General features: G+C 39.8%; 1 protein-coding gene across 1 annotated transcript in view; it reads left to right on the top strand.

The window, feature by feature from the left end:
• Nucleotides 1-2,701: 2,701 nt before the first annotated feature.
• The window catches only part of ppp2r5eb (protein phosphatase 2, regulatory subunit B', epsilon), a 46,543-nt gene continuing 27,382 nt past the window's right edge, over nucleotides 2,702-21,862 (top strand). Inside the window, exon 1 of the mRNA XM_036575139.1 lies at nucleotides 2,702-3,091. The gene's annotated coding sequence lies outside the window, so the exon portion shown is untranslated. The remainder of the gene's footprint in view (nucleotides 3,092-21,862) is intronic.

The following is a 21,862-nucleotide window of genomic DNA, read 5'->3' on the forward strand; positions in this document are numbered from 1 at the left end:
ATTGAAACAATCCATTTATTCCAGTGTTAAACAAATCTGGAATTTGTTTAAAATTCTCGAAGTGGTATTTTTTTATTTTTTGGTACGAGCAATTTCTAATTGTAGGTATGTAGATTAGATTAAGATTAAGTGACCCTTTCACCTCCGCATTTAACCCATCTGTGCAGTCAAACACCACATACACACTAGTGAATGCACACACGCACACACTAGGGGGCAGTGAGCACACTTGCCCAGAGTGGTGGGCAGCCCTATCCACGGCACACGAGGAGCAGTTGGGGGTTAGGTGCCTTGCTTAAGAGCGCTTCAGTCAGGTACTGTCAGCTCAGGGAATCGACCCGGCAACCTTCCGGTCACAAGTCTGGTTCCCTAACCTCCAAAAATTTTAAAAACTGATTTCTTGACATGAAAAAAAATCTAATTAACAATATCATTTGACGCTGATGTTGTGGAATAACAACAGAAACCAAATTTGTGTTTTTCATACCGAACAACAAACCTTTTGGCAGTTTTACAGTTTATTCTTAATGAAATGTAGGGGACACCAGGGGTTGTTTTTTAAAATGTTTGCTCTCTGCAGTAAATCTCAGGCATACCGTATAAATTAACAAAGTTTCTGATTACATGATGTAATACATCAATAGTTTGGGTTCAGTTGGTTATTTTGTTGAGGTAGATTCACTTCTTACAGTGATCTACTACAGTACGGCCTTCTGACTGTGTTATTTACTGTGAGATGTAGTTTGCGTGCATACATACACAAAATATTATGTTTATGACAGTAGCCTGTCTCTTGGGCAGGCTGACACATGTGCCAACTAACCCCGCCCACATCAGGACACAGCTCTGTATTTACTTAGCTAGCCGTCATTACATATTACTGTTTCTACAAATGAACATGAGTGCAATTCAGTATCTCGCTTTAAAGCATTTCTATAATGAATTTACTCAGTGAGACTTTTTGTGTTTTAAAGGGGAATTCCACTGATTTTTCAAAATTTCTGCATAATAATTCTGTGTGATTAATGATTAAATCTTTGAGATGTAAACAGAGTCGTTCAGAGTGGTTTGGTGTGAAACACTCTGTTCTAGAGAAACTTACTGAGTCAGAACTGTTCACAGTGGTGGTGATAGGAACCAGACGTCCACCTCTAAAAGCTCCCTCACAGAAAGTTATAACATGAAATGGTCCTGAATTCACTGCCTGATGCCTGAGACATTGTTTTATGGTACTTCTGAGAGAGGACTTTGGCCTAAAAATGTATTTTTAAAAAGCTATTCATGGCGGAGGAGTACATTGTGAGGCAAAATAGTCCCCAAGGAAAACATATTTTTTTCAGATTTCCCTCTATTTTACCATCATCAACATTACATATAAAACTCACAAGGCATGTGTACGTTCACTGGTGGTTTGGATAGTAAATTAAAAGGATATATTTGTATATATGTGTTGTCATCATGGCAATCCCTGGTTCTTTAGTAAAGGGAATGGTTCTTTGCCTGATCAAATGGTTCTTCAGATTGACAGAGAATGTGTTATATCAGAATCAGAATCAGAATACTTTATTGATCCCAGAGGGAAACTGCAGTTGTTACAGTTGCAACCATTAATGTAAAAGAATAAACAGTAATAATTTAAAACAAGAGAGAAATTTGCAATATGTACACCTTTAAATTCTTACAGATACAGTAAAATGACAGTGGCTGTGATAAATAAATATGAAACATACTGTATAAAGCAATTATTGCACCTCTGAGTTATTGTACACATAACTAAGAAAATTACATCATTATTATTTTTATTACACATATAAACAGTACAATTTGAATATTGCACAGATGAATCATAGTGTCACACATTGAGGGAGGAGTTATAGAGTTTGATGGCCACAGGTATATGGCGCTCCATATATGGTTCTATAGCACACCAAAAAGGGGATGTCAAGCTTTTTGTTGCTATGTAGAACCATTTTCATCCAGGTTCCACATAGAAGCATATACAACTCATTCTCTCTCAATGAAAAGTCTTACCAGGCAGAGAACCATTTAAGAATGAAATGGCTCCACAGTGGACTCATTGTTCTAAATAGAACCATGGTTTTTAGAGTGTACAATGAACCATTTCACAACAAACCACTCTGAATTACTTTGTTTACATCTCAATGATCAAATTATGCAGAAATTTTGAAAAGTTGGTGGAATTCCCTGCTAAGTTATCCCACCTTAACCGAGCCCCTGACAAATGGGGTGGATGTTGGTTACATTTTTTTTCCCCGTGTTGAACCAGAAGTTAATAACACTGTGCCAACACAACCCCTGTGCTAACCAACCCCGTTCTCCTCTACTTTGTAGAAAGAGTGCAGCGATGGGTTTGGCTGTTCTTTGCCTTGGCTTGTACAGGTCTAACTTCATTCCACACGTTAACGTTTTCTACCCGTTTTCCGCCCAGGCCCATCCTAGCTAGCCAATCCTAGGGCAGGATGCCAACTACTTCCAGCCAATCCTCGAGCAGCGTGGGCGGGGATTGCCTGAATACAGGTGGGGAAAAAAATAACGCCCCTCCTTGCGCCACACTCGCCAACCTACTTTCGTGTTGCGTTCGTCCCGTGATTGACGTCGACGTCGTCCAATCAGACCGCGAACAATCTTCAAACTGGCCAATCACGATCGCCGGCAGGCCCAGCGCCGCTCTGTGTTATGCGTGCCATGGACTCAGCCCTGTAGTATTGACAATAGGGTGAAAGGAGATCATTACCCTTAAAACTAGAGACACTTAAGGAAATTAAACATAACCAGAAAACACGGGCTGCACTGAGGGGACGCAATTTCATCAACAAAGCACGCGATGTGTCCTTTTTTCGTTTAAATGCATCCATATTTTGTCATTGATGGGATTATTTCACTAGAAGGTAGAGAGCTAGTTGTGGGATTGGCAGTTTAAAGGCCAAGATTAAGACATTTTTTGCCTTTCTCTCTTGGTTTTTCTGCCTCTTAAAACGGGACCGGGAGCCTTTTTCGTGTTAACAGAGAAGTGTTAATAAAGGATCACTCATCATCATCATCTTCGCTCACCTAAACACAGAGGATCAAGGTAAAGTTTCTTTACTCGCTCTCCGTTTTATCGTTTACTTTCTGCAGCGCCTGGTTTGGTTTAACGTTAGCGAGCCTAACCGAACAGTTAGCCTCAGTGGAAGCAGAGCTGGCCGGCGACTCGCATTCATTTACGATTTTTTACCTGTATTTCCTTTTAGTTTCTCCCTGGTATGAGTTGTTCACACACGCGTAATTTCTCATGGTTGCTTTTACGTTTTTATTTATTATTTTATGTATTTTACATTTGTCTTTGTCCCCCCGCTACGCTTCCTTCCCTGAATGTATTCGGTTTAGCCTGCTAGCTAAGCTAAGCTAACCGCTAATTAACGTTACAGCGCATCCTACTAACCACTTCGCCCAAAGGATAACGTTACTTTTAATACTTGTGTCTCATTTATAAAAGGTTGTTTTTTTTGTGTGTGAAAACTAATAAATACTCACGTTTATCTTTTAAATCTAGCTGGTGAGTTGGCCAGCTAGTCAAGTAGACCGCTAGGCTCAGACGAGGCAGATTGTCGGCTTCCTAGTCGCCAGCTTCTTGTTCGAATTGCCCCGTTCCACCTTAAGTGGTGCGGCAGTTACGTTCTAACTGCTGCGCCGTTTAAGGTGGAACGGGGCAATTCGAACAAGAAGTTGGCGGATATGCTAGGCTAACAAGCAAAGTCAGAGGTGCAGAAGGACAGGGAGGCTGATTATTTGAGCAGATTTCAAGCTCGTCGCAGTTAATAAGGCGCATATTTGACACATTTAGCTGCTCATTGGTGATCCTGCCGGGGCTTTCATGTTGTTTTGGAGGCTAATGTTGTTAGCAGGCCTCCGAGTAGCGTTAGCCGGAGGTCCACGGCTCCCACATCAACGTTTTCCAGTCATACTCTGGAGTAACGTTACTTTGCCATGCACTGCACATTTTAAACATCCTCTCCAGCCTTCCAACACATTTTTAGCTCCTCAGCTTCTTACCGAGCCTTTAATGAGAGTAATGTGGGTGTGATGGAGCCGGAAAACAGTATAACGTACAGTGCAGGAGCAGGAATGTGATCCAGTGCTTTGGACGGCGTTGGTAGGCAACTTAGGTTGGTCACAGTCAACTTGGAGGTGTTTAGTATTAACAATACTACAGAAAGTGTCTGTCAAATTGTTCTTAGAAAGCTTGTGATTAACCGTTGGCAGATTTAGAAAGTCTGCGTTAGAGTAACTTTACTAATCAGGCCTCTTTGCCCAGCTTTTTACCCCACCTTCTTGGATTTGCTTAAAGGGGAACTCCACCAGTTTTTCAAAAGTTCCACATAATTAAGTTGTGAAGATGTAAACAAAGCCATTCAGGGTGGTTTGTTTGAAATGATCCGTTTTAGAGAAGCATACAGAGTCAGAATTGTTTACAGTGGTGGTGATCGGAACCAGACGTCCAGAAAGTTAATGCACAACAAGGTTATGAATGCCTGAGACATTGTTTTGAGATCAAGTTCTGGCCTAAAACGTCTTGTTAATTCATTTATTTTCATCCATGCATGGAGGATGGGTACACACACGGCGTTGTAAGGCAAAATGGTAGTTTTTCCAGATTTGCCACTGTTTTACCATCATCAGCATTACATATGAAAACTCAGACACGTGTAGGTTCACTGTTGGTTTTGGATAGTAAATAAAATGTTGGACCATTTTATATTAAACCACTCAGAATGACTTACATTGCAACAACAGTTTTATACAAAAAATGAAATTCCCTTTAATGACAGCCAACGAAGGCTCTCACTTTCCTTCCTTTGTTGCCATTTTAATCATAAACATTAATGGTAAGTGCACAGGGCACTGAGCTGAATGTGCTTTTTCAGTGCTGCTTATTTGTATAATGGTTAAACGTGTCTCTACACTTCAGAGTGGTTAAACACACATTCAGGGGGGACGTTTTTGTTTTCACGTTTAAAGGGGAAATCCTTTCCCCCCCAACATTTTTGCATATAAAAATGGTTAAGATGCAAATAAAGTAATTCAGAGAGATTTGATGTGAAAAGCATCATTCTAGAGAAACTTACCAAGCCAGATTTGTTCAGTGGTGGCGATAGGAACCAGACGTCTGAAGAATTTACTGCCCCCAGAGGCCAGAGCGCCGTCCAGACAGACACCAACAAGTACGAACATTCACAAATTCGCAGTTGTTCTTAAAATGTCCAGAAAAAGAACTGAGAAGTGACTGAATCAGAGTGAATGAGATGAAAGACAAACATTTTTGTTTGTTCATGTTTGTCTGTGTTTGTTTGGTCAGTGTACTCTTGTCTTACCTTGCAAATGATTAGGGACACGATTCAGTTTCGCCCTAAAGCATTTTTTAAATCAGTTAGTGTCAGAGACGTACATCTAGGGCGTTGTCAGGCAAAATAGTCCCCCAAAAAAGTAATTTAAAAAAAATATATTTTACTGTTTTACCATCAACATTACATATCAAAGCTCAGAAGACACGTCTAGGTTCACTGGTGGTTTTGTATAGTAAATAAAATTGTATTCGCATTGTAGATATCGTGACCCCTGGTTCCCATCAACACACATGTGAACTGTGTGTTGGTGAGAACACATTTTTATGAAGGTCTGCACCAAACAGAGGACTCAGCCTCAGAGCAGCACCAGATGAACAATAGCGAAGCATTATATTTTGTGACGTGGGCTGCAGGAAGCAAGTTGGGCCGGAGCTGACTAGTTACATTCAATCTGACAAATAATCAAATCAATTGAGCACAAAAAAGGAGAGATGCTTTATTTTTATTGCACTTATTGCAGAGCCTGTAGACATTGTCTTTTCATGCAATGTAAATGTAGGATTATATATATGATAAAGTGTGGAATAGACTATGATGGGGCAGTGAAAGTTAAATGTAGTTAATTTGGTGGAGATAAATGTGAAAATAGCCAAATTTCTGACAAATCAAAGAACGCAAAAACACCCATGTGTAATATCGGTGCGCATCGGTGTGAAATCAAACTTTAGACTTCAGCCAATGTACTAGGTACATTGGAAAATGTGTATATTTAGAGTGTATATAAATATGCAGGGTGATTTAAAAGATTAATCCGATTTCAAAGTGATTTATTTCCCTTGTAAATCATTACGGAGCAATGCAGTGAACTGTAAACGGTTTAAGTGAGCATAAAGTTTATAATGTAATTGTACAAGGTCTCAGTATGAACCTCCTCCAGCTGTACAGACAACATCAACACCATAGTCAGATTCATCCTATACTGGATTGAGCATGTCGGGTGTCGCTGCACTCACGGCTCTTTCAGTGCGATTTCGGATGCAGTGTTGTGGAACCAACGCCGAACGCTCTGAGCTGTTGGAGCTTCACTGCCCACGAAAATCACGTTGCACAGTTATGACGGATTCACTCTTATTGAAGTGGAGAACGCAGAACGCTTTCTGCTCAGGGGTCTCATCTCCTCTCAGACTGAAGGGAGCCATCTTCCACTGACAGTCAGAAACTCTATGACCCCCTCTTTCAGTTGGTATGTGATTGGTTCCTAGGCGCCTCATGGTTGTAATAATATGGCGCTTTGAAATCGGATGAATCTTTTTGAAGCACCCTGTGTGTGTGTGTGTGTGTGTGTGTGTATGTATGTACATGTATATATGTATATGTGTATGCACACACACATACATACATATGCACATAAGATCTTTACTCACTTTTGCACTTGTATAAATATGATGACAAACATGATTTGATGTAAGGTTTGAAAACAGCCTTTACATCTTATACGTGCTTAATTTCCCACATAATACTCTTCTGTCCAATACTGAGGTGTGATGACAGAGGTTTTTGACTCGGTTGTTTTAAGATAGGGTTGAGGGGAAGGTTGGACAGTGTTAGTGAACTTAGTGAATACATATATCATTAAACACCTAATTTCTGAAGCTTTTTTAATATAAGAGTTTGATGTAGTTTATAAACTTTGCAAATGTTTTCCAATGTATCTTTAACCCAGTCCATTTTCCCAGTTTCCCAGTTACCAAACAGTTAATTTAGTAACACACTTACACCCGCCCACCTATACAGCCTAGAGCAGTTTAGCTCCACCCATTTACACTGAAGTAATAAGGAGTGTTTCAGCCTGGGCCACTTTTTGAATGAGGCTTGTTTAACTCCACATACAGAGAGGTTGGAAAACGGCCATGTAAAAATGGATTATGACTGTTTGTGTTGATATATGTAACAAAAATGTCAGAGAACGAGAAAAAGGCAGGATCTGAGCCCTTGAAGGTGCTCCTTCTGAACTTCATGATGCCTCGGCGTCTTTAGGTGGGCACGTGGAGATACTACTAGAAACGTTCATTCAAAAGTGACAAGCAAGTTTGGTATGCCACTGTAGGGAACGTGTTCAAATTAGCTTTGGGCGTGTCGAGTCGTTTCGGTTCTCTCAGTAGCTCTGTCACGTTTTGGGTAGACGCAGATTAACCCATCAATATCCATGTGTGAAACGTTAAATTTTCTTTGGTCCATATGTTCTCAGAGCATATCTGGGCATAAATTGGTCTAAATAAGTGGCTAAAATGTGAGTTTAACTCATTTTTTTTGTTGTCACATTGGGCTCCTTATTTTTAATACAGCTATGGAATTTCTAAGCTTGGCTGTGAATAGATGTGTGAAAATGAGAGATAATGGGGGAAAAAAATCCTGTTATGTTCATCCAGAGTGCAGCTAGACAAAATCTCATCGCTTTAGACAGTCAGAACAGGTTCTGAGCGTCATACTAAATGCGTTTTTTGTTCATGAATGGGTTAATTAGAGTTGCAGGTTTACCATGAATCATTTATATGCATTGAACCAAGAAAAGCACGACTGGTATGATGAGTGTTGCAGCTGAAACGAGCAGCAGGTTGGAGGAGTCCATGAGAAATAAGTCCTCTAAAGATCTACGCTGCCACTGTACAGTTTTAGTTTTCTGCCACCAGCGAAACGTTGGCAGTTAAACATGATTATCATGAAGATTTAGCTGTTTGAATGTGTAACTGAGCTGGTTTGAAGCCGAATGATTGGTTGGGGAGCTTCATATTCCACAGTTGCAGTCTATTAAAACTGCTGCAGCAGTTCATGACACTGTTTAGGACTCTCTTGTGGTCTACAGAGCAGCGTCTGTGAAAGGCAGTGACTTGAGGTTGTTTCTTTTAACGACAAATTCTTATCGTGCTTCAGTGCAGTGCTAACTTGGTGCTGTAACCAATTAGTGGTTAAGTTAGTCTCGTACTGGTATGTAGTTCTTGACGTCTGTTTGAGTCAACTTGAGTCGGAAATCATAACACATTTTTCTTCTGTACCGTGACGTTTTTTGACTGCTACAAGGAGCGTCTCTGAGCTAGCAGAGCGTTTTAGCTCAGTGTTGGGTATGGTGGGGTAAGGTGAAACACTTTGTATTACAACCCTATTTCCAAAAAAGTTGGGATGCTGTGCAGAATGTAAATAAAAATAAAATGCAATGATGTGCAAATCATTTAAACCATATTTAAAGCAAAACATTACAAAGACAACTTATCAGATGTTGAAACTTAGAAATTTTAATGTTTTTTGAAAAATATTTGCCCGTTTTGAATTTGATGCCAACAACACGGTCCAAAAAGTTGGGACGGGGGCCTGTTTACCACTGTGTTTCATCACCTCTTCTTTTACCAACACTAAGTGTTTGGGAACTGAGGAGACACTGCTGTAGTTTTGAAAGTGAAATGTTTTCCCGGTCTTGCTTGATATCGGGTTTCAGCTGCTCATCAATTCAGAGTCTCCTTTGTCGTATTTTTCATTTTATAATTTTATGTTATCACTGCAGACAGGCCAGTTTAACACCCAGGCTCTTTTAATATGGAGCAGTGCTGCTGTAACACATGCAGAATGTGGTTTGTCATTGTCTTGCTGAAATAATCAAGACCTTCCCTGAAGAAGACGTCGTCTGGATGGCAGCATATGTTTCCAAAACCTGTATATATCGTTCAGCATTAATGGTGCCTTCACAGATGTGCCAGTCACCCATGCCATGTGCACTGATGCCCCCCTATACCATCATAAATACAGGTTTTGAACTGTGCACTGATAACACGCTGAGTGGTCTTTAGCTTGGAGGACACAGTGTCCATGATTTCCGAAAAGAATTTCAAATGTTGATTCGTCGGACCACAGGACACTTTTCCACTTCACCTCAGTCCATTTAGATGAGCTCAGGCCCAGAGAAGGTGGCAGCATTCCTGGATCCTGTTTATATTTGGTTACTTCTTTGCGTTTAAGAGTTTTATTTAGCATTTGTTGATGCAGTGATGATCTGTTTTCACAGACAGTGTTTTTCAGAAGTGTTTCTGAGCCCATGCAGTGATTTCCACTACAGAATCATGTCTGTTTTTAATGCAGTGCCACCTGAAGATCACGGCCAGTAAATACTGGTTTTTGGTCTTGTCCCTCACATACAGAGATTTCTCCAGATTCTCTGAATCTTTTAATGATATTATGTACCGTAGATGATAAGCAAAAGTTCTTTCTATTTTATGTTGAGAAACGTCATTCTTGAATTTTAGTCTTTCACAGAGTGGTGAACTCCTCCTCATCTTTACTTCTGAAAGCCTCTCTGGGATTCTCTTTTTATATACAATCATGTTACTGACCTGCTGCCAATCAACCATCAGATGTTTCTTTTAGCATTAGACAGCTTCACCAGTCTTTTGTTGCCCCGTCTGAACTTTTTTGGAATGTGTTTTTTGCATCAAATTCAAAATGGGCAGATATTCTTCAATAAACAATAAAACTTTTCAGTTTCAACATTTGATATCTTGTCTTTGTACTATTTTAAATGAAATATAGGGTTTAAATGATTTGCACATCATTTGCATTTTGTTTTTATTTACATTTTACACAGCTTCCCAACATTTTTGGAAATGGGGTTGTAGGTAGGGGTGGGTAAATACATTTTAATCCTTATTGTGATACAGTACCCTTTTGAAATGACCAGTACCCACTGACCAAGTTACAAAGAAAGCCTAATTAGTCTTGCTTAAGTGGATTTAGTGCAGTGCAGTAACTGAAATGTTTAATAAAAGTCATTATATGCATTGACAGTGTTTTCAAAATGTGGTATATTGTGGCTTTTTTTTCTGTTCCATCTTATTAAATCTCAGAAAAACTAAATATCCCGATACATTTCATATGTCATGAAATTGCCTTTAAATATTGCAATATGGTAGGGGGACACAACGATGTTGGAGTCATAACATGGAGTCATAGCATGACTGATATTTGATGATATTTGATTTTCCTTTTTTTCTTTCTTTATTCATTTTATTACGTTTATAATCTTACAGAAAAAATGTTACATTTCTCCAACATACTAATCCAGGTACATTACAATTTCTGCTGTTTGTGTCGGCAGATGTTTGCACATATATGAGATCTGCATCGGCCCACGCTTTCCTTATTAGGCATCCCTAGTTAATACTTTTTGCTGTCTGGTCTGCAGTGATGAAGCCAAAAATCAGAAGTTGGTTTAGAGTCAGATGCTGAATTTTAACCTGACTTAAAAGTTCTGAATTTGCATATCAGTGACCATAATTTATGATTTGATTAAGAAAAAAAAGCTTTCATGCCTGGTCAAATGTATAAAAATCAGACCAATCACTAATTTAAAAAAAAAAAAGTTTTATAAACAGTTCATTCTTAAGGCCTTCCAGATGCGACGGTTACTGTCTGATTATCAGTATACTGAAGTGAAATTATAGGAAATCATTTAAACAAATGTAGCCTACTTTATAAAAAACGTTGTCTTGTTGTTTTAAGTTACATCACAACCGTAACTTACTGGTAGTCTGGCACATTACATTCTGGGGTCAAACTTCAAGCCAGAAGAAAGTGGATACTCTGGCCTGAACGTTAATTTATAGATTATTTTTTATAAAATAGTCACAATTTAAATCACACTCACAATATCAGTCCAAAAAAATGGCAATTTGGTATTTTCCCCAAATTGATCAGCGTTATCCTAAATGGTTCAAGGCTTGGACCTACGGTTCTAGGAAAGTAGTGAGGGTAGAATTGCTAAAATTCAACAATATTTTCCAAAAGAAGTACAGTATGAAGTTTAGGGTTTAATTGTATCCTCTTTTTTTCTCTTAATCATCTCTGTTGCTGCTCTTTCGACAATATAAAAGAATGTATCTACATATTGCAGAAGTTACCCAGACATCAAGCACATTTCCAAAAAGGAGTCTTGGGCTCCGTTTACACAGCAGGTAAAAGTGGCCCAAATCTGATTTTTCTGATTCTGTTTTTTTTGTTTGGCTGTTCACATTATCTTTTAAATGTGATCTGTATGCGACATCAGTCCGAACAGATCAGCTCCTAAACCGACCCGCATGCGCAAAAGAACAGTGCTTCACGTGGCTCGTCCAGAGGTAAACAATCATGACAGCCAGAGAACGCCAGTCGCTCCCGGAGGGGTCAGTTTCATCTTGCCCAGCATCACAGGAGCTATTCTAAAGTTCCAATGGCTGATAGCTGGGCTCATCACCCCCAATGCGTTCGAGTCTCCTTAAGAAGGGCACATTATTCGGCCACGGCCACTTCTTCGGTTTGTGTCCTCAGATACTTTACTCTTTTTTTGACCCTGCAGCCTCGGTCTCCTCCGGCCGTGTCGGCCGTTTCGTTCTAAACCTCTTCGAACACGGAGCGGTAGCGATGAGTCTCTCCTAATTTTTGGTACAGAAACATCAGCCTAAATGTTTGAGTCTCCGCAGCGTGAAATTATGACGAATGTTGAGTTGGACTGACGTAAAAGCCGCATGAATTCTGATCTGGCTGTTCAGACTGAGTTGCATTGCCGCAGATCGGATTTCAGTACCACATATGAAAGCGTCTCAAATTGGAATAGAAAATGTCAGATTCAGTGTGTTTATCTGTTCACACTGACACACAGACACACATCTGTGTCACATACGGAGAAAAAGATCTGATTTGGGACACTTTTACCTGCTGTGTGAACGTAGATTTACTGTTTATTTAGTTTGCAGTTAGTTTTCTGTGCTGAGCTCAGGGCTCACAAACACTCCCCTCAGCTGTGATGCTGGAGTTTGTTATTCAAAACCTAGACTATATTCAGAGACCATACAAGTCCAACCACACAGCACAAAGACAGGCAGCATCCCATGCAAATCTCATAACACTTTAGACATACAGATTAACCTGAACAGCCTGCAGATCAACACTGCTGTCTCTGTCACTGGTTGGGCTTCCATGCCCATATTTGTATGCATATTTTGGCTCAGTGAATAAACAGGATTTGATTTTAATGGCAAACATTTGAACAATGTCTTCTGAGACGTTTGTACGCTTGAGACGGATACACTTTTTACAGATAGAAAAAAATACGATACATCACAATGGAAACACATTTAGAGTAAATAACGTAAAAATAAATGTAGAATAATGAAGTGATTTCAAAGTTAAAATGCCACAGATTTCTTAACATTTCTGCCTAATTAAAATGGTTGATATGTGAATGTCATTCCGAGTGGTTTGGTGTGAAATGGTTCGGATGTCTTTACGGTGGTGGTGATAGGAACCAGGGGTCGCCATGACTACAACACAAATATAGACATTTTATTTGCTATCCAAAACCACCAGTGAACCAACACGAGTCTTCTGAGCTTTTATATGTAATAAGTTGAGCCAGTTATGGAGTTCGCTGAAAATAGTGTACTGTGACGAGAAGCTGCTCAACATTGAAGATTTCTCTGTAAACTGTCTGTATTTTTAGAAATGTTGTCATAAATGTTCCACAGAGAGTTTTATTCTCTTATTCTTTTAATTCTCTGTAAAAATTGTTCACAATTCTAGTATTTTTTCTGTGCAACGTTTCAGTTGTTCACTTGAACCCATTTCGACAGCTGGATGGAAACCTGCAGAAGTATGTGGAGCTCTAGAACCATGGTTCTCAAACCAGGCACTAGCAGTGAAGGTGGTGATGAGTCATTCAAAATATTTCAGCAAAATGAATCAGTTGCTCCGATCTGATTCAAAGTTGTGAAACCCAGATTTCACACGTGGCCTGATCTGGGCCAGCGCTCTCAGGAATGTGTATGTATTTGGCACGAGCTGACAGCTTGGTGGAAAGCAAAATAAAACGTAAACAGAAATAAAAGGGAACAGAATAAAACGGAAAAGAACCGTTCATAAGTTCGTTGTTTAAGGAACTCAAAGTATTGTATTCTACTGAGTTTAGTCTGTTTAACCACATCATTTAACTGTTGCTGAGAATTCAGCCTGGAGAGTGAAACCTTAGTGGGTTGAGGCCGTCGTAATGCCAAACCATTCGAACAGTGAAACTTTCTCTCTCCCAGACACTTTCCCAAATGGTGTTTACAAACATGTTCATCTTTAAAACTTTCATTTCAGACTTTTAATTTGGACGCTTTGTCAGTTCATCATTAATATATCGCTGTTGTCGGAAGAAAACCTCGTTTGTCCAAAATGGTAACTTTACAGGAGAAAGGAAAAACAATTTACTTTTAATGTAAGTCAATGGAACCAGAATTTTTTTCAAGTCATTTTGGGTCATTTCTTTTAGTCCATTCATCATGGAATTTACACACAATCTAATAGGAAACAGGCTTTTTCAAATTATGTCAAAAACTGAAAATCGTTCAAAATGGAGATACGGGATTTTCTTCCAGCAGCAGTGATATGCAAAAGCAATAGGGGCTCAAATCATTCTGATTGGTCCAGTATGTGCATTTGAAATGGTCAAACTCTGCTTTGGACACAGCGTTTGATTTTGTCTCGCTTGTCTCTACCATCCTCAGTCCTCAGGAGCCCCTCAGGTTTGCTTCAATCCAACGTGCCATACATTGGGATTCTATCCTGTTTATTTTTAATAAATACATTCAGATTTATTGCTTTGTCTGATTTAAAGACATACATCATCCATTTCTTTTAGTTTCAAGCTCTCTTTTAAGCTCTACTTGTTAATTTTTTGTGTTTTTATTTACTGAAAACAGTCCTAATACATTTCTGCAGATCCATTTTCCAGCTTCTCTCTATGCCCTAGAATTAAACAGGCTGTTTTTGTTCTTGTGCCTTTAAGATGTGAGTTCTGTTCTGATTGGCTGTCCTGTATTGAGCCTCATTCAAAAAGCACTACAGAGTGAAACACTCTTTATAACTTCAGCATGAAAGAGTGGAGCTAGGCTGTCGTTTACGAATAAGGCCAGAAACACTCTTTACATAAGTAAACAAAAGCAAATTACAGCACCAGGTCAGCTCCTGTCCTGCTGTACAAACTCAGCATGAGCTCTTACTATACTGTGGCAGTTCGGTACTCAAGGGGGCAACAGAGGACGAATCAGGACGACTGTGAACGAGATGTGTTATTTCAGCAGAGCAGCTTGAGGTGTGTGTTTGTGTATGTTTCTTGCTTAAGGCCTCGTTCGCATGGACAGTTTTATATCAGTAAAAAACAAACCTCTTGCCATTGATTTCAGTGAGAACGACGGGCTGACAGACAGCAAACACCAACACATAGTAGTGCATGAAAATTATGCTTCAATAGCCACGTTTACATGCAGCCTAATAATCTGATAATAATCCAACTAATAGCTCAATCGGAATAGATTACGTCCATGTAAACACCTCAGTCGGAATAGTCTAGTCCGATTGAGGCCATTCGGAATACAATTTCTATCCGACTGATCGAGGTGGGTAATCCTGTAAATAATCTGTTAAATAGAAGAATAATATCTGTGTAAACGCCTGAATCCGATTACATTCCAATCGGAATGTGTAAGTACGTTCTGATCATGTTTGTCGCGTCATGGCAAAAGTTTATACCGTTCAACATGGCGGAGCAGAAACTGGTCTGCAGAGGAGACGAAGTTTATGCTCTGATCTTTAAAAGACGGCGGTGGGACGGACGTCCAGCTTATGTGTCTCAGAACACGACGTCTTCCTCTCGGCCTTCTTTAATAAAGACATGTGAAGGACGTTTTCCTGAGTCTGACATCATTTTAAAGTAATTAAAAACACAAGCACTGCTCACTGCTGCTCATCTCACTCTGACTGGACTCACGTGATGCTGGTTGTCATGGTAACGTCTACACTAAGCGGTTCTCTATGCATGCGTGTAATTTTGGATCAGATTACTTGTAGTGAGCATGTAAACGGAGATTAGTGAGCACAAACACCTCAGTCTTAATCTCTAATCGGAATGTATTCAATCAGATCTTTGCATGTAAGCGCAGCCAGTGTAGGCTTCAGTCAGTCCTGTCAGCTTTATGCAGCTCCTTGATTTAGTCATGTGTGAAGAACAACTTGCTTGATTTCATGAAAAAGTTGCAATGACCAGCTGTGGTTTTCACTTAGGAGCTTTGAGGTTTGAATGAGTTTCCCTCTTGCAACTATATCTCTGAATACACACACAGCCATAACAAGCCAGCGATGTCTATCAGTGCGTTTCTTTGGATGGATATCGGTATTTCTTGTGAACATTGTTAGTGTCGAAACCAGTATAAATTTCTTGCGTTCACAAGAAATTTTGGCATCCATCCAAAGAAACGCACTGAAACACATCGCTGGGTTGTTATGGCTGTGTGTGTATTCAGAGATATGGTTGCAAGAGGGAAACTCAGGCCCAACCCCATTTCTTATTTTTACCCTGTTTACCTTGTTTTTGAGTGTCACCTTACCCCTTGGAACTGAGACACAAGTTGTAGTGGCTGAAATCTTCCCTACAAAATGGGACCCTCAAATAAAAAAATTAAAAAGAAAACAAAACACTGCTTCATTAACAACTGCTAGTGCTGCTCTGTAGGCGACCCTGCCAGTCTGCAGTGACAGCAGAGGAGGGTAAAGTTCAGCTCCTCACTGCTGGGCTTTAGTTACATTTAGGGCATCATATGCCTTCAAAGAGGGGGCAATTATTTATTATCACCCATCACTAATTTTTCAGTCATATGAAGCTGAATCAGCTGTTCGCCAGCTTCTTGTTAGAATTTTCCCGTTCCACCTTAAACGGTGCAGCAGTTACATTCTGGCGCCTTGTGCATCAGAACTGCTGGACTATTTAAGGTGGAACGGGAAATTTAGCTAGCTAGCTACCGAGACATCAGTGCACTACTAGAGCTGTTTTATGCTTGTTATGAAGAAAACGACCATAATACACTGAAACGACATTAAACTAAAGTAATACAGTGGTTATCGTGATGTTTTAACGGAGAAAATTCTCACATTTGTGGGTTTTTTTGGTCTCTTGCGCAGCCATCTTGCTCGTCGTTGTTCCTTTTTTCCTCTCATAACTCTCTGTTTGGAGTCTGGAAAACCTTCATTTGGAGCGCCATGTAGCCCCAACACTTCGCCCTACCCCTCATCTCAACAAGAATTGGGACACCCTGCCCCTAGACATGAACACGCAAAACAGAGGGGTAGGGCTCAGCAGAAGGGGTGAGGAGTGAAATGGGATTGAGCCTTAGACTGGATGTGGTTTGAGTTAGTGCAGGTCCTGCAGGCCTCATATACAAAGTATTTCCAGGGTTGTCAGACACTCATTGGCTGTTTTATCCAAAATGCCTACTAAATAGCGCTCTGTGTAGTTTCAGTGTCTGACTGTCTGACTTGATTTGGACTTAGTTGGGTACCAGCGCCACATACACTGTCATGTCCGTGTCGCTGCTGTGCTGAGAATGACCCACCGTTCAGATAATAAAGTTAATAAATTGTACTGCAGCTTATTTTATTTTTAATGTTAAGGTTTCCAATTTTCAGTTTTTGTAAATTTCTGTAAATTTCTGTAGAAAACATTACACGGCATATTTTTCAATGTGCAAGCAAGTCGCAAAGATGAATGGCATTAAAGATGCGCGCGCGCTCTCTCTCTCTCTCTCTCTCTCTCTCTCTCTCTCTCTCTCTCTCTCTCTCTCTCTCTCTCTCTCTCTCTCTCTCTCTGTTACATAACAGACCAGCTGACACCATTATACGCATGTGAAAGGATTAAGAGAGAAGAGAAGGGAGGAGCAGAGAGAGAGAGAGAGAGGGGGACAGAAAGAGACAGTACAAGGGCGAGCAAGAGGTCGATAGGAAGTAAACAGGCTTGAACAGGAAGTCAGGTGGAGCCAAGACAATCCTTCAGCTTTTAGAAAAGGGGGAACAAAACACAGTTGACGGTAGAGACTGTACCGGAAAACAGGTCGGGTTATCACATTAGGTCAGAGACCAAATTAGAATAATTCAGTTTGATCCATTTTTACACAAATAAATAAAGAAAACTAAATAAAGTAAAGAGAGAAATTAATCGATAGATTATTAGAGAAATTAATTATTTTTAATACAGAAAAACTAATCAGTTATCAGACCATATGGATGGTGTTTCTCCAGGCTTGTTCCTGATACCTCTGGTTGTTTTTGTCCGTCTTGTTGTCGGCTGCACTTTTCAGCTGTTCCAAGCACGATTATCTCTTCTAATGAATCTGTTCTTCTTATAATCTGTCCAAAGTAAGAGCTTCACTTTCGGCTTCTAGTGAGAGGCGAGGCCTGATTTGGTCAATAATCTATCAGTGTGTCCCAATTCAGGGGCTGCATCTTTTGAAGGACGTGTCCTCTGAAGACTGTGAGACCCGCGAAGGCTAAACTGAAACGGGACGGTCTGCTCTACGGTGGATTTCCTGTTTGCGTCACAGCACCGCTGTTCCCACCCTTACCGCTGCGTCACGAAACACCCCTCCTGTCAAGTTCTTTTAAAGTTCTTTAAAGACGGAGCCAGAAATTCTGATTTTATTTTAATTTTTTCGTTTATTAGAGCTGGAGATGCTTCTCTCTGCTTCTTGCTCCCTAAAACAAAACGAAACATGAGCATAAATTTAGCTTCAGACCACATCGGCTTTTTTAACATCTCTATCATTCGCTATTCGACTCAGTTTAAACCCAGTACTTACATTTAAAGCGTCTCCTCAGCCGCCGTTCGCTCCTCTGCTGACTACGCCATGTTCTCGAATCCTTGCCGGCACCCAATGAACCTCTGGATACGCCGGCTGGCGAAAAATCCACCCGTTGGATCCTACGTCGCCATGGAGAAGGACACATTTCTCGGCCGCATATGAAGGAGCCTTCGAAATGGGACAGTCTAGTCGCACCATTCTGACGCAATCGGCCCTCAGATGCGGCCTCCAAAGGACGGAGCCCCTGAATTGGGACGCAGCTTATTTGTTTTACTTTGCCACTCAAAGTTCTCTCAAAAGTCTTCAACACCGAAGTTCAAAGGAATCAGTACTTTTTCTCTCCTGCTTTTTATTGTTCAGCTTTCACAGCCATGAAAGACCTCAGAGGAGACCACGTCCTGGACTGTTCTGATGCTTTTTGGAGAGACACTTCATTATATTTGAAGATCTTTTCAAGCTCGTCATCCTCGCTCTGCTGAGTGCCCGTCTGTGTTGTATGTGATGACCGCTGGATTGTAGGGTGTTAATTATTGACCCAAGTAGGCAAATGCTGTCCACCACTTCTGCATCTCCAACACTAAATCGTTAAGTTAACTGTCTTTCCTGTTGTGACCTTTTTTCTTCATATTGAACTGAAGACCAGTTTATTCCAGTCTCTTCAACTTTCTTGAAGCCTTCCTGAGTTTCTGTTACGAGTGTAATGTCATGTCATTTGCATATTAAAGGTTATTGATTAATTATTGGCTAATTAACTGCACCTGGGGTAGGTAATGAGTCATGTTGGTTTTTCACCAAACTATTTCTGTAAACTATAAAAAGAGAGGTTCTTTAAGGGTTCTTTAGTAAAGGGAGGTTCTGTATAGAACTGACAATATAAACAATAGTTTGAATGCTTAAAAGGTTCTTTTCATGGTTAATTTCCTCTCCATGGGAGACAACCTGCTGTGTATGGTTATTTAAAGAACCTTTGAAGATGGTTCCGTATAGCACCATACAGTATAAGTTCTGCTATTGTTGCACGACTCACATTTTATTAAATACTACCGATACCTGTGGCTTTAGGTTGGAGACCAAATCAAAACTCATTTAAAATTGTGTTGTTCGTTCGATTGTTTGATTCATTGAGTGTTTTAAGATCATCTGTGCTTAAAACCACAACCACAAAGGCTGGACAGCCTACATCTGGCCATCCAGCTGTCCAGTGTCTGCCCAATTTAATCCCAAGAACTTTATATGTCACTAATCATTTACAGACTGCCGGAGTAAAAGGCCTTTCCCGGCTGTCTTATTATTTAAAGGAGCAGATTTCGGTTATCAGTAGACGCTGATAACCAGCTGTAATTACACTGAAAGACGTTATAAAGAGATTATGAAGCTATTTGCCACTCAGGCAACAGTTATAACGATTCCTGTGAATCAGGAAGTCCAGTAGGAACATGACAACTCACTCAAGGGTCAGTAAAGTTGGTGAACTTGTAGCCAAGGATAGTCGGAAGCTGCAGTTGTTCTTATAAACACTTTGGGGAGTTTTTAAGGAACAGGGATAGATTTTCCTCGAGGTTAGGAATCCAGGTTTTTTGCCTTGTGTGTTTTGTCACTGGTCTTATTCAGCACAGTTCATCATATATCTTTATGTCTAAAGACCAAATTCTTTATCCATCAAAATGTATTGCCTTTGTCCACCTCTAAAATGTTTTGAGTTTTGATGACCTCCTTGTGCAGCAGGGGGCGTGGTGAAATATTAATCACTAAACAATAATAACCAGTAAACCGACAATGACCTTTCTTCCTCTCACCACTCCCGCTTATCAATGAGCGCGTCTACATGTACTTAATAATCTGACAACTGCGAAAAATCGGACTTTGTCAGTAATCCGATTAATGCTTTTACATGCACTTAAAGTAATCAGATAATGTGGAAACTCTGCGTCTACATGAGTCAGACAGTTATCAGATTTCTGCTTTGAAACCGGCCAATAAACTCAGTTTTTGTTTTTTAACTTTGCACCACTTTACCAAAAAATATGAACCTATATCATCTAGAAGATGAAGAATATTTAAATTCCTCATTTCGTCAAGCATGTATTCGGTTTCAGCGTCGCCCCAAAAGTGTTTTGCTGCGTCTCGCGGCGACGCTGCTCGCTTATTTCCGGTACAGCAGTCTGTTTTTGCACATGTGCCGACTGAGAAATCCAAAAGAAATCAGAGTAGGAGTTCAGATGCACTGAGAAATCTGATTACTGAGCTCAAATCCAGCCTCTTTATTAGATTTCTTAATCAGATTTCTAGATCTTACTCTGATCTAAGAAATCATTTGACTAATCAGGTAACTGCAGAAATCCGATTATGATCAGATAATTGAGTGAATGTACACGTGTTCACTGAGAGAAAACACTCAGCTGGCTCAGAGACCCTGTCTTGGAAATTCACTGCAGCGTGGAATGAATGTTGTGTTTTGCCTCCACATTGACTTGAAGATGGTTTTCATGCAAGCAGTTCACAGCGGCATCCAGTGCTGTACACTGAGGTGACAGTGAAGCTAAAGCGAGAGGTTAAAGGCGAATGAGCACCAATTTCTAACGCAGAGTTAATGCATTTTTGATGGAAGGAAAATACATTTTGCATTCATATGCCAAAGTATGAACACCCCAGTCAAATGACACGTTCCAAGATTTTAAGTGACTAAGTTAAAACATCTGCATGGAAAAATGAAATATTTTCTGCACTTTTTTATCAGAATTGAAATAACATTGTGACGTTATGTCTCCATTGATTCTGCGATCAACAGCATTGTTGCCAAAGAGTGTGTGTGTGTGTGTGTGTGTGTGTGTGTGTGTGTGTGTGTGTGTGTGTGTGTGTGCGCATGTTTAACAGTGTGAAAACAGCGAGATCATTAGAAAGACGGGTGAAATCGAAAAAAAGGTGATATCGAGAAAAAAAATAGGCATGATACTTTCTAGTTTAAAAAATTACGACTGTTATTACCTGTTATCCTCCAGTATATTTAAAATATTATTTTATATAAAATAATGTAGGATTATATTTTATAGATTATATAGATTATATTATGTAGATTATATTTTCTTAATAATGTAGGATATTTTACTTTTAACTCAGCCACTGAGACTCTTCAGCTGTGTGGAAAACGCTGCAAAGTATTCTCAGACAGTAAATCACAGTCAGAGACAGTGGGCAGTTTACTGTGGTGTGTGGCTTTTTTAAGGCCCCATAATAACCCAGGGTTTCGAGAATAAAAGTGAATAAAACAGTTTGTGTTCATACAGTTTTATAAACAGTATTTCCTGTGATTTAGCCGGCTGTTAAGTGTGAACTCCTCTCTAGTTCTGTTTCGGATCTCTTTTCCAGTGCAGTGATTATTGCCTGTAGTCATCAGGTTACTTGTCAATCATTGCTCATCTCCAATTACATCTTCCTGTCACCCAGGCCTACAGTGGAGAAAAAAATTCAGCTAAGCTCAGCAAGTCTGATGTTCGTCAGGTGCTGCAGAAAACTGTAAAAAGCACCGCTGCTTGGTCTTAAAATGGAGATTTTTTAGGCTTTCAGTTTAGGACCAAACGTCCTAGATTAGGCTCACAGGTTGATATTGTTTTAAATTTTTTATTTCTTTATTTATTTTAAAGTTGTGTTTTGTTTTTTTTTCCTTATTTTATCTTAGGTTACTATATTGTTAATTTTTTAATGGTTTATTGATTGATTGATTTTTATTTATTTTTTTACTACAATGATAATTATATTTTAGCATTTATGTTTTTACTATCTTAACTTCTCAATCCCTGATCTCTGTTTTGACTCAGCTACGCTGTAAATGAG

This window comes from Colossoma macropomum, unplaced genomic scaffold (assembly GCF_904425465.1).
Source record: "Colossoma macropomum unplaced genomic scaffold, Colossoma_macropomum, whole genome shotgun sequence".
NCBI lineage: Eukaryota > Metazoa > Chordata > Actinopteri > Characiformes > Serrasalmidae > Colossoma > Colossoma macropomum.